Source organism: Nymphalis io, chromosome 23 (assembly GCF_905147045.1).
Source record: "Nymphalis io chromosome 23, ilAglIoxx1.1, whole genome shotgun sequence".
Classification (NCBI taxonomy): Eukaryota; Metazoa; Arthropoda; class Insecta; order Lepidoptera; family Nymphalidae; genus Nymphalis; species Nymphalis io.
Genome location: NC_065910.1, coordinates 686,199 through 695,390, shown reverse-complemented (window position 1 = coordinate 695,390; position 9,192 = coordinate 686,199).

Below are 9,192 nucleotides of genomic sequence, written 5' to 3'. Positions count from 1 at the left end.
CTTTAACGAAATTATAAGCTGTATTGAAATTTAAAATGTGACCACAAAACATTATGTCATCTTTAAATAGGCATATAAAGTGATGAAAGTGAAGCCCTAATGTGATCGTGTTTTTAAAATAGTTTTATGTCCAATTATCGTTGCCTTGATTAGCTTACGCCTGCCAATGCGGACCTTTGTAGATGCAATATTTATATTATTTATTATTGTATATAGTTTTAACTAGAAAATTGTTGCGTGTAGGAATTAATATGCTTTTTATACCGATAAAAATTTAATCATTTCACTGGATGATAACTTCGTTATGTGAATTTATATGTTTATAATTGATAATAATGATTATTTTGTATTCTATTGATTCGTGATTAATTTTACAAGTTTATTTTTATGTAAAATATATATATCAACATATGAGAGCATGTCATCCTTAGTTTTCAAGTATTATTATAAAATTAAATCTATAATTACGTAATAGAAAAGTCTGTAGAAGTGCTTTTTTTGTCCTAATTTAATGTAAATATTAGTTAAAAAATATTCAAATGAAACGGCCTAGAACCATACGTTATTACATATACAGTACTTAAATTGTAGAAAAATAATAATATATCATTATTATTCTCACAATCAACAATAATAACATAGTTACATAATAGGTTGTGAATTTTTACATTTTCTAGATTTTTATAAAATAATTATTAATATTTAAATTATTAATAAAATATTGGCTTTTAACAGTCACAATTATAATGCTTGCTAAAGAGAAACACAGACAATAATATTGTGTTAACTAGACAATAATTGAGAAAGTATGATTTAAATAAATGTATTAAAATCTTACACTTGTTGGAGAAATAATATTTTGAGTCATTTTCATAACCATATTGTTACTGCCTGACGATATATTTTTACTTGCAATGTTCATAAATCGAATTATATTTCAATTCTAAACCATTCAATGCAAGTAAAAATACAAATGGTTTAAAAACTTGGGAATGATCTTAAAAAAAAAAAAAAAAAGTGGTCAGGTTAATTTAACAACTGGTACAGTTATATAGTATATATACAATGTTTACCGGGAGCGCTTTATATATAAAATAATTAATTAATTAGTGCTAACGCTTAGCCTTTTAGCCATCGTGATGTTTTAGAAGTGTGCCTGTTTTAGATATTATTCCCATTTTTAGATTTAGATATAACTGAGCTACGCTAAAACAATCGAGTCTTTACAATCTTATGGGTGTGTTGTGAAATCAATTCATATTTTATTATTATATAAACGATATATTGTACAGGCACTGCCAGTTTCTTTTAATAATGAAATAGTCTTAATCACCGCCGATAGATGGCGCTGTTACAAAAATATTATATATTCGTAAGGTTTTATATTTATAAATATAACATTTTTTCCGTTCTTAGAATAGTTATATAAATAGCAATGTTTTTAAATTTTATTGTTGTCATGTATGTATATGTTTATTTATTTATTATTATTAATAATAATACTATATTGAAAAGCTCAGGATCAATTGAATATAAGGTAGATAGTCACGCGCGGATCAAGGAGTTTTGGAAGAGGAGACTGTGATAAGTTACTCGAAAACTTAACACTCAATAGACAAAATAAATTTTCAAAAAGTCGTTAATCGACGATGAATAAATTAAGGTCGAAAGTTCTTATTTATTAGAAAATAATCTCAAGACTTAAATGAGCGACATTTTTTGCAGCTCGAAGATCAGCTCGCTAGATGTCGCTGTTGGACATTAGCGTCTATACCTCCCAACCGACCATGACTTGACAATTGGTATACTCGAATGTACAGGTAATACACATGAAAGACGTCTGCAAAACGTCTACAAAATTTTAGTTTTGATAATTTGAAGTATGACATGACAATATAACACACAAGCACACTGCACCTCCCCTGGATCCGCGCCTGCAGTTAATATGTAAGATAGAACGGCTTTAACTAGCTTAGTGTTTCCTTAAAAGACTTTAGATTGTACAAATAATTAAGACTAACTTATGATACTACTTTATTGAAATAGACAATTTTTTTCTTCTTATTAGCAACGAATTCTATATATAAAAGAAAAAATAAGATTATATCTTTATATTATGTTATTCCAGATAATATATAAAAAAAATATATGTCAAAGTTGTATTGACTAGAGTAATTCAAATTTGAAATATGTAAAAAGAGGTTATATATAATCTTTTGAAATATCAATGCCATGGATAACATTTGAAAAAAAAACTATTGTATATTTAAACATCGAATGAAGATAATAATCTTATTTCTTCATAATGATTAACATGTTACAATCACAACTTTTCGCGATCAAAATTACAAGCGACCGACAAATCAACTTCTACTTATAGAAGACCTGTGTTAGAATAGGTTAGTTCTATTTATATAAGCGTGACATCCGAGTATCACAAGGATTTTATAGTCCTGTCACTTTCAAATAAGAAACTAGCGCTTTACGCGCAGCTTCGCTGACGTAATCATTCAGAACGGCTAAATACCAATTTCTGTAGTTCTTTCTTCAAAAATGATTTATTTTCATTCAAAAAATAGTAAAGAGGTGAGCCTTTACTCCCTTCATCACTCCCTTAGGGGTTATTTAAGCATCCTTCCTTATTGCATTCCTATTGCGTTAAAGGAACTCTTAAGCGAATTTTCATGCCGCTAACCCCAGTAGTTTGGGCTGCGCGTTGGTATGTCAATCAGTCAGATTCTTTTATATACATAGATGATACGCCTATAAAAATCAAACTAGCCTATCCCTAATGAATGCTTTCAATTGTGTTTCCGGTCAAATTAGTATTGTAAAGTAGAAAAAGTTTTGACTGTGTCATAAATACGTGTCAAATGCGACAATAAATATGTTTTTTGACAATAATCTGAATTAGCTTACTGTTAGAATTTCTTCTTTATCGAGATGGATTGCTATAAGATTATACGAATTTCTAGATGGTTCAATGTATTGCTGAATTGCCTAAATAAATGAGTCTAGATTGACGATTGTTTTAATTATTTGTGTATAAAAACCAGTTTTTTTCATATAGAACTAATGTATATTATATAAATTATATTGGAGCACCTAGGGGGTGAGACCGACTCGAATGCCATAATTTTGACTAGATAGTAGGGGCTTTGTGCAAGCCCATCTTAGTAGGTACCAACCACTCATCAGATATTTTACCGAAAAACAGCAGTACTTGGTATTGTTGTGTTCCGGTTTGAAGGGTGAGTGAGCCAGTGTAATTAGAGGCACACGGGACATAATATCTTAGTTCCCAAGGTTGGTGGCGCATTGGTGATGTAAGCGATGGTTAACATTTCTTACAATGCCAATATTTATGGGCATTGGAGACCACTTACCTTCAGGTGGCCCATATGCTCGTCCGCCTTCCTGTTATATAAAAAAAGAACATTAATTGAAATTGTACCGTACCGTACCGTAACAGCCTGTGAATGTCCCACTGCTGGGCTAAAGGCCTCCTCTCCTCTTTTTTGAGGAGAAGGTTTGGAGCTTATTCCACCACGCTGCTCCAATGCGGGTTGGTAGAATTCACATGTGGCAGAATTTCAGTGAAATTAGACACATGCAGGTTTCCTCACGATGTTTTCCTTCACCGTAAAGCACGAGATGAATTATAATCACAAATTAAGCACATGAAATTGTGCCACATGTGTATTCCACCAACCCGCATTGGAGCAGCCTAGTGGAATAAGCTTCAAAACTTCTCAAAAAAAGAGAGGAGGACTTAGCCCAGCAGTGGGACATTCACAGGCTGTTAGTTGTTACTTTCTGACTTTAACATAAAAAAAATATCCAAATATCCGCTGCCGTTGTCTACTTCTTTGTATATGCATTGCGGGTACTTTATTAATGAAACTCATGTTTTATATTTTTATCTATTTTTAGTTCTTTAACTATAAATTATTTCAATAAAAAACAATGTAATGTCATTGGACGACATAAAACGCCAACCCACCCAAAACGCGCCAACAGATGTTACTCATAATAAAATAAAATGACATAATCCATAACCTTTCATTTAAGTATATATCCTCCTAAAATAAGAGTGTTATAAATACTATATCTTTTAAGAATCATCCAATCATATTTCATAATGTTTTTGGTTAAACCCAATATAGGTAAAAGTAAAATCTATTTATACCCAAAGTCAAATACTCATATTTTGAATTTCAACGCCATCTATCGAATACAGTATACATTTCGAAGTACTCTTTCTTCATAGAAACTCTTCAGCATTAGAATTCATAGTTCTGACTACGAATTAGCGCTTAAAGTTCCCAGAATTTTATACTGGATGACGCTACTTGTTATTTAGTTTTATATTTACTGAAAGGAAATGAAGCAGGCAACTATTTTTTTTATTGCTAACTACATAACTTAAAAAAAAGCTATTTGTGGCGTAGCGAACATTTTAAATGTTTTGATACATCATATGATAATGCAGAATTACCTGATAAGGTTAACGTATTTTGTTTTTTATTGTTATAGAGGTTTTATTTGATACAATAACATATATATGTAAAAATGTGTCTTTGCTTGACCCTTATGTTTATCAGTTAAGATTCACGCGTTCTACCTTCTGTGCATCTCGGTTCTGACATTTAGGATAACATAAAAATATTTTTCCTTGAGGAGGTCCATTTGATAAACTTCCTAGTTGGAAATGGAATATACAAAAAAATGAAAAATTATATTCTTTTAGGACATACTATTTTTTTTTACAGTTAATAGGCATGCGCTTGACCGTTGACTTGCCTGATCTTAAGCATAGTCACGGTCTAGATTGGAGCGCGTCTGCCCAGAAGAAACCCGTTTATCCTGGATTTGAAGACACCAACATTATACCTATCAGGAAATATGGACTAAAGCAAAGCAGTCTACAGTTTCGCAGTGCGAATAATAAATATGGATTCAAAACGCTTCGTACGTAGGCGGGGAAGTTCCACTGTTTACCTATGGCGCTTTGGTCGCGTTTGCCTGGCCGTTCCATAGTAAAAGAGGCGGGAGGAATTAGATCATGTAATTCCTATGCATATTCTCCGAATGTTCGATAGAAGACTGAAAGTGATGCAACCACACGTCGATGTTCCAGACTTTGGAGCCTAGACTCGACCAATGTGTCGTCTCCTATCAGCCACCTGGCACGCTTCTCAATCAATTCTAGAGCCCGAAGGTGATGCTTAGCAGAGCCGTCCCAAAGGTGAGAGCAGTTCTCCAAACAAGACCTCACTTGTGCTTTGTATAAGCTGAGCAGTTGTTCTGAAGTAAAGTAACGTCTCACCTTGGAGAGGATACCAAGCTTTCGGATGGCTATTTGGGCTTCGGACTCAATAAAAAAGACCGAAATTTAGAGTCGACGTGAGAGTAACGCCCAGAAGGTCAAGGTGGTCAGTTATAGGTACGGACACATTTCAGAAAGAGGGAGATAGCTGAAATTTCCTCTTTTTGGCGGAAAACAAACACGCCTGCGTCTTGGTTGTATTGAACATGAACAAATTGGCATTGCCCCAAACGGACATTGCCTTAAGGGTCACGCTGAGGCGCTCAGCCATGGCCTTTCTCTGAGCCTGAATTAGGGCCTCACTAGCTCGCGCGTTGGACCTATAGCTCTCGACATCTGTGCAGTCGGATACCGGGCATCAGCAGATCAATACTATATAAAACAGTACAGACAGGACTAAGTTAAATGTTATATTAGTACTTACCAAACAATTTCATAATAATTAGATTATACTTGTTATATAATCTCTAACAAACACGAAACCACGAACACTGGTGGTAGAGTTTTGTACAAGCTCGTCTGGGTAGGTACCACCCACTCATCAGATATTCTACCGCAAAACAGCAGTACTTGGTATTGTTGTGTTCCGGTTTGAAGGGTGAGTGAGCCAGTGTAATTACAGGCACAAGAGACATAACATCTTAGTTCCCAAGGTTGGTGGCGCATTGGTGATGTAAGCGATGGTTAACATTTCTTACAATGCCAATGTCTAAGGGCGTTTGGTGACCACTTACCATCAGGTGGCCCATATGCTCGTCCGCCTTCCTACATAAAAAAAAAAATAAAAAATTACAAAAAAAAACTACATAAAAAAAATTACAAAAAAAAAACTGGCGTTATTTTAGCACAAAGAACTAGATCGGCACATGCAATGAATGATGCATGGTACATTTCTGAATTAAAAACTATTCCGATACCAATTCCAGGAGTTATTGATGTTGAGAATGAGTTTACCGGCTCTGTGTTGTGGTATTGGCTCATCATATATACATATATATTTCAGAGATAGTAAATTTAAGCGGGTATACGATGTCAAAAGCCGAGATGGCCTAGTGGTTAGAACGCGTGAATCTTAACCGATGATCGTGGGTTCGAACCCGGGCAAGCACCACTGAATTTTTATGTGCTTAATTTGTGATTATAATTCATCTCGAGCTTGACGGTGAAGGAAAACATTGTGAGGAAACCTGCATTCAATGAAATTATGTCACATGTGTATTCTACCAACCCGCATTGGAGCAGCGTGGTGGAATAAGCTCTAAACCTCCTCAAAAAGGGAGAGGAGGCCTTAGCCCAGCAGTGGGACGTTAACAGGCTGTTAGTGTACTGTATACGAAGTCACTCTGAATAATTGTAATTTTTTTTTTGTTCTTTATCAATAAATAGTGTTTGTAATGTAAGTATCAGCCTGCGTATATCCCACTGCTAGGCTAAGGCCTCCTCTCCTTTTTGAGGAGAAGGGTTGAAGCTTATTCCACCAGGCTGCTCCAATGCGAGTTGGTGGACTACACATGTGGCCGAATTTCAGTGAAATAAGACACATGGACAATGTTTTCCTTCACCGTCAAGCACGAGATGTATTATAAACTATATAAACAAATAAAGCACATGAAAATTTAGTGGTGCTTGCCTGAGTTTGAACCCACGCTCAACGGTTAAGATTCACGCGTTCTAACCACTGGGCCATCTCATTTTGTTATGTACCTCCTGTTAATTGATAAATAGATCTTTATCTGAAACATGTTAATATTTTATGTTTAATATTATGTGTTAATCGCCATTTAACAGATTTCACGCAATTTCTAATAACCTTATTAGGTTAACCGAGAACCGAAAAATTAAGGATTAAAAAGTTAAGTCTCTTACAACTTTTAATAATTGGAAGATCAAGGAATAAACTTTTATTTTACAGTACACTTTATGGAAGCCTTTTATAATAATATACAGGCAACAGTGATGTTTTTTTTTTCGCTGGAAAAACGCATTTACGCGTTTCCCCCACATGAGGTGGGGGGGTATGTGGGACTCGCCGGCGCTGAAGGCGCCGGAATACCCACTAAAAAACAAGCGGTACCCACTCCGTCTTGTCGAAGGGGCGTCACGGGATCGCTTGTGCATCCTACCGTGACGCACCGACGGTTGGCCCACTCAGGCGGGCCTCCAATCCTAGGGGATTCTGTTGCACATTTACGTGTATATATGCACAGATAATGTAATAAATAAATTTCAATTTAAAAAGCCAACAAAAGTTTTTTTTTAAGTACCTACGTGTTGCTATTGATGCCGCGCTTGAAAAAAAAAATAAAAAAATATAGTGGTAGGTGTAAGGTAGGCTTTTAAAAATCTTGTCATTTTTAATCAATGAATGGTAATAAAATATTGAGTCGAACAAGCGAATGGACAAAAGATCTAATGTTGGTAGTAATTGTATACTGTGTTGCCTGTTACAACCACAGGTTGAGTAAAGATATTATTTTTTTACATTGAATTGATGCGATTTCAATTATCGGATACTCGAGTAATCCAAGATGTTAATAATGGATTCGCAAAAATATGTCGTTTTGAATGTCGGTAAAGTTGTTGTCGAAACTAAAGTGGAAATATAAGTGGAATGATGTTGTATTATAAATGAATATATATTAATCAAAAACTGTTTGTTGAACATAATAATTACAGCAAGATTATTTATCGCATGGAATAATTAAATCTTTTTTTTTTTTTATATGCCCCGGGATGGCAAATGACTCTACTCCACCTGATGGTAAGTGGTAGTAGAGTCCAAACGCGACGACGGCCAGTACAGTCGGGAAGAATGTTCTGTACTAGCCGTCCCCGCCTTGCCGGCCCGCAAGATGCCTCTTCACGCCTCGTTTGAAGGAACCCGGGTTGTAAGAGGAGGGGAACACGTGAGCTGGTAAGGAATTCCATTTTTTGGTAGTGCGACAAAGAAAGGAGTTGCCAAATTTCTTTGTGCGCGATGGAATTGATGTCACAGTTAGGCGGTGACATCGAGAACCAGCTCGCGTGGACTTAAGAAGGAAGGGGGAAGCAGGAATTAGAGAGAATAATTCCTCAGAGCACTCGCCGTGATACAGTCGATAGAAAGCGCTCAGTGCTGCTATCTCGCGACGCAATTGTAAAGGTTCAAGGGTGTTTCTACGGTAATAATAATAACACTTAGACCTGCCTTCTTCTGTCCTTATATATATATATATATATATATATATATATATATATATATATATATATGTGTTATTATTATTTCTTACATCGCCAATGTCTATGAGAGGTGGAGACCACTTACCATAAGGTGTCCTATTTGATCGTCCGCCTGCTTATATAACATAAAAAAGTATTCAAGGGTATAAAAAAATACTGTTCTATTAAATTTTTGAAAAAATTGCGTCTTTTTGGGTTAGGTTAAATAAACTAACTTAAAAAGCATAACCCTATCTAATTACGTAAAACACGTAACAAATATATACAAGAATTACTCATTAATAATAATAATAATTTATTTATTCAAGTAACAAGACTCATATACAAAATAACAAAAAAATAAAATAAACACTACTATCTACTACTTATACAATTTACTGGTCCAGCTGAAACTTTACAACAGCGGTTTATAAATATGCAGTCTGGTCTGTTAGCAACCATGGTTAGAATTTTGTTTGAGCTGGCCCGCATCCTGTGAACCAAGGATGCACACTTTTTTCATATTAATGCGTAAAAACAGTCTATATGCGATTCAGCGAACATCATAATAATATTAATAATATAGTAAATGAAGTTTTAGTAGAATTTGTATTATAAGTGCTGGCAACACTATTGATAAGCGTAACAACATTAATAATTTAGAT